This window comes from Netta rufina (assembly GCF_964035555.1).
Source record: "Netta rufina genome assembly, chromosome: 2".
Lineage (NCBI taxonomy): Eukaryota > Metazoa > Chordata > Aves > Anseriformes > Anatidae > Netta > Netta rufina.
In genome coordinates, this window is record NC_140124.1 from 43,031,097 (window position 1) to 43,035,989 (window position 4,893).

Consider the following 4,893-nt stretch of genomic DNA (forward strand, 5'->3'; position numbering starts at 1 on the left):
CACAGACAGCAGTCACCAGCTGTCCCGTCACACCACCTCCCCCCTGCCCCACATACGCCACCACACCAAAAATCAAGCTGCACAGTGAGGACGCTCTGCAGAGAGGACAGCGTGGTGGGACCTGTGGGGATCGGTCGGGACAGGAGGTGCTGCCAACACCAGGCCTGCCATGGCTGCTCTGACAGAAAGGCCTGGTGGGGTGCCCTGCAGCCATCCCATCCTTCAGCAAACACAGGTACAAAACAGCTCGCAGCATCGATGGGCAGGCAAAGCCTCACTGCCCACACCGCTGCGGTTTCCAGCAGCGCCCTGCCAAGCCCTAGGCACGACCAGCGTCACTGTGGTGGGCCCCGGTGTTCGCTGGTGCGCTGATGGCAGGAGCCGCCCCTTGTCGGTCCCCACCGCTGGCCGTGCGTTGTGCAAAGAGCTTCAAGCGCTGACATCCTGTTTACGCTGGAGTAAAGTCAAAGTCATTTTGGCATAACAAGGCAAGAGAGTGTTGCAAAAACAAATAAAAACCATATTAAGAAAATGTAGCAGGCAAACTACAGAGCCCTTTCAGTCTTGAAATGAAGTACACAATATCCCTAAAATAAAGTTCGTTATATACCTTTAATTTTTTTTTTTTTTCAGTTAAGGCCTTTGCCCACCTTTCTTGTCCTAAACATGCTATTCAACAGCCTTCTGTAAGCAACTCTTAATTAGCATGTCAATCACCATTTTAGCACCAAGACACACAAGAAACTGCACTGCAGAAAGCAACCTTTGGGTTTGGTAGTGACCCATGCAGTGGTCTGAAGTGCGATGGCAGAGTTCCCTGGCACAGGCTGCCTCCGTGTTACCAGTTTGCACAACTCCCTTTGCAACGGGGATTTCACCCCACCAGGCGATTTCCAATAGCTACTGGAAAAGACATAAACAATAAAAGAAGAAAAAAAAAATCACGACCTAGCTCTTGCGGTGGGGAAAAAAAGCAGCATTAAGGCATCGTTGTTCTGAATGCTCCTGGAAGCAAACTGTGCCATGTGTCCAGCACCTGCAGTACTGTCCTCTTGTCAAGCCAGCTGTGTTGGGACCCAAGGGCTTCCAAAAGGAACACTGCTAGGAACACTCACTCATTTATTTCCTGCTCCCTAGCTCCTTCTCCTGGCTTTTTTTTTTTTTTTTTTTTTTCCTACCACATTATGTGTGTAATAAAAAACTGCTTATGGCAATTTTTCCCTCCAGCCACAAAGAAGATGGAACAAAGTCTGCTTCAGACAGTCTGCCTGTGGCTCCTAAACACAGTTTGGCTGCATCCATGCTGCTTATTACTTGGCTGACATTCATGCAAGAGGGTGCATACCATGTGCATGGTCAGAAGGCTCTTGCCTGCAGGTGCCAAAAATGCCAGTCTCATTCTAGCAAACAGAGCAGGTATAAGACACACCCCTCACTGCATGACTTGGTGTCTCTTCAGGCACCTGTATCCTCCTGGGAGATTCACAGCATGACCCACAAGATCCAGCTGGCCAGAAACCAGTGTCTCGTGATGGCTGTCCAGGGCCTGCTGGCTCACAGCGCCTTGATTGTTGGCAGCTCTCACCTGTTTTTGACCTCAGGCAGCTGAAAGGCCTTGCCTATGGGCAGAAAGCTGAGGACAAAGCCAGTGGTTTATTGAAATACGACCAAATTGTGAGGCTCCTGGGAGGACCAAGCCCAGGAAATAGATTTAAATCTGTTGAATAATGAATGCTTTGAGCACCATCTAATCACTTCATGAAGAGGCAAAGGCAAAAGTCAGCTCATAAATTATCTGCTGTGAAACATCTGCTTGGTTATAATGGTGACAAACCAATCTCTTTGGATTGTTGCACTTACCTAGCTAAAGTCTAAAAAAATAAAACAGTCAACAGTTCGAGTAGACAGGATTGAATTCTCACTAATGGATGTCTGTTCCTCAGGTGACCTGCCACATGAAACTAAGTAGAGCCAATATCCCTGATATTTCTTCCCATGTTTAGCCAGGGTCTCTCAGGAGGTACTCTCTCTCAGGTGAAAACACTCCCCTTCATCCTCCTGCATTGCAGCAAAGCTTTTATGTGGAAGAAGAAACACAAGCCAATGCTTTTCTCACTTTTCCTCCACCCAGGAAGTCCTGCTCACTGCCTACCCTTGCCCCCTGCTCCCCACATCCTCCCAGACTGCAATCACAATCCTGAGCCTTTTCTGATCCCTCCCAGCACCCCCTTTCTCCCAGCCCTGTGCCCACCATGAGCATCACCTCATCAGGTGCCTAAAATCATGGCCACACACACCATTCTGCACAGAAATCAGGTGGCACCTCCATTGTCAGATCAGGGCGCTGATGGAAGCAACAAATTGTGCTTGCTCTATGAGAGTATGACCACATCAACCACACCATCTCTTCCTGGCATCCTCTGGGGTGAAGCATCTGCATTAACACCACCACCACCCACTCCAAATCCCACCTGCTGAGCCATGAGTGAAAATGCACCACCACCCTGGGTTTGCTGTATCACACAGGGCAGCTTAACAAGGACCTTTGAAATGCCTTTTCTTTTTTCTTGTTTCTTTTTTCTTGTTTCTTTTTTTAGTTTCTTCTTTTTTTTTTTCTTTTTTCTTTTTTTTTTCTTTTTTTCTTTTTTCTTTTTTTCTTTTTTTTTGCCATGCCTCAGCCACAAGCAAGTTGCTTGTGGGGTTTACAGGACTTCTTTACTCAGGTGATCTGAAGAGGTGTAAAGGGTGTAGGATGTATCATCAGAGCTAGATGGGGAGGGACAGGAGCTGAGCTCCTCATCCCCTCCCTCCTGACAAAACCCAAACCCTGCGCTTTCCCTTGTAAAAGTACCAGGTTCTTCGTGCTTTCCCCTTGCAGGAGACCATTTAAGGGTAGAAAACATTTTACAGAAAATATTGATTACATCTAATTCCCACTTTTCCTTGAAGGTGAAAACTGTCTTTCTATTTCTCAAACAGAAGACAGGATAAACTTGACCTAAGATAAACATCTGTCTGTCTGTCTGTCTGTGACTGCAAATATTTAGGACTAAAAGACTAATCTTTATACACTGAATTCCCCATAAATGTATGTGACTGCTTAGAGGATTTCTGCACTGATCTAGTAAGGTTGCCTATGCTATGACACCCAGTAAAATAAAATGATAAACGTGTCAATATGAAGTCAGAATACCTCATTTGGCAACGTATAAGAAAAGCCTCCCTGAACTTGTCGATTCAGCAATTGTGAAGAAAATACAAGGCCCACTCGGGGCTGTTTCAGTGAATCATTGCAACGATCATTTGAAAATCATTTAAAGTAAAATACAATTTTTGAAAGAGCACAGCCTTTTATACAGGGTATATGAATGCCTGCAATGGCAAAAACAGCATTTCATCTTTGATCTAACAAAACTGAGCTAAAGGCTCTTAGAGAAAGGCTCTCATAAAAGAAAACACAAAGAGCTCCTGCCCTCAGCACCAGGAAGAAAAGCTGCGCAATGCTGCCACCAAGGAGCAGGTGCCATGTGTCTTGCAGCACATGGGTTAACAGGCAGTGCCTTCACGAGCAGCCTATCCATAACACAGGTGCTTAGCAAGTGAAAGATGATATTACTACTGATGCTTGAATGCAGTCTTATTGCTGAAAAGGTGAGCTTTCCTCCTTTGGTGAAATTAAAGCCAGGGTATCGATTCTCTTCAGCCAAGATGCTCACTTTCCATCATCCGCAGGGTGTTCTTGGAGGCAGAAGAGAGTCAGCCATACCTTTAATTAGCTAAAAGATTTTGAACAGGGCATAAATCTCATCCCAGAACTTTTAATTTTCCAGTTGTTAAGTCTTGTACACTTCTTCCAGAGTTACTCATGTGCTCTGGCTGTGGCTCCTTTTGCTCATCTGAACCCCACGTGTCAAGCAGAGGCAGCATTTCTGCAGCACGACAATGTCACCACCACTTCAGTCACCAGTGAGGAGCCTGCAAGAGCAGCTTGCAGGGGATTAGACTGAAATTTTTCTTGCAGTGCTTTGAACAGCATAGTGAAATGCTTCTGTGTTTCAAGGCATTAAGAGCATCTCCCACTAAGAAGCAGGTTGTTCAGCCTGAGCCCTTCTGGAAAGGACATGTAAGCCTTATTAAACGAGGGGAAAAAATATGGAAATTTCATTTTAATGTAGGAATGATAACATTCGTTAAATTGGTTGTCTTGAAATAATTTCTGGAATGGTTGCTTTTAAGGAAATAATCTTAACAAAGTCATAGGAAATTGAAGAAAGAATTTAAATTAACTTACTTCATCTATTTATAAATAGTTTAGGTTAATCACAGTAAACCAAACAGGATTCAGCCATACTTAAACACAGCCTTTGCTCATGTATAAACTGTTTATTATATCCGTGACACACAACCAGACAAAATTCATTCCTGATCTGGGGACCAGTCTAATTTGGTTTTATTAGGTCTAGAGAAAAGAACATTTTGGCAGGAGATCCACTTTTGAATGTAAAATATTCTCAAGAAAATTCTCCTGAGAGAGAGGCAGCAGATGCCTTCTGACTTCACCAGATCAGAAAATTGGTGCAAAATCTGCTCCTGAAAGGGGGTAGGCTCTTCCCTGGCCTTTGTGGTTTCCTCCATGACGGCAAAGGAAACCATGAGGGACCCCTAGCAAAGACAGCTGTAGCTTGGTGAGATGACTCCTGTTCCACGTGCTTTCATGGAAGAGACACTTATTAAAAACATCTCTTCTTTTCACTGTAACAATGCTGAATTCAGCAAGTTTGACGTCATGATTTGACAAATTACGTCTATGGATTATAGACAGATTTTCAGTATGAACAGTGTGGTTTTCACACCAATGTGCAGAGAATGATCATAGGATAGCATATAAGGTGC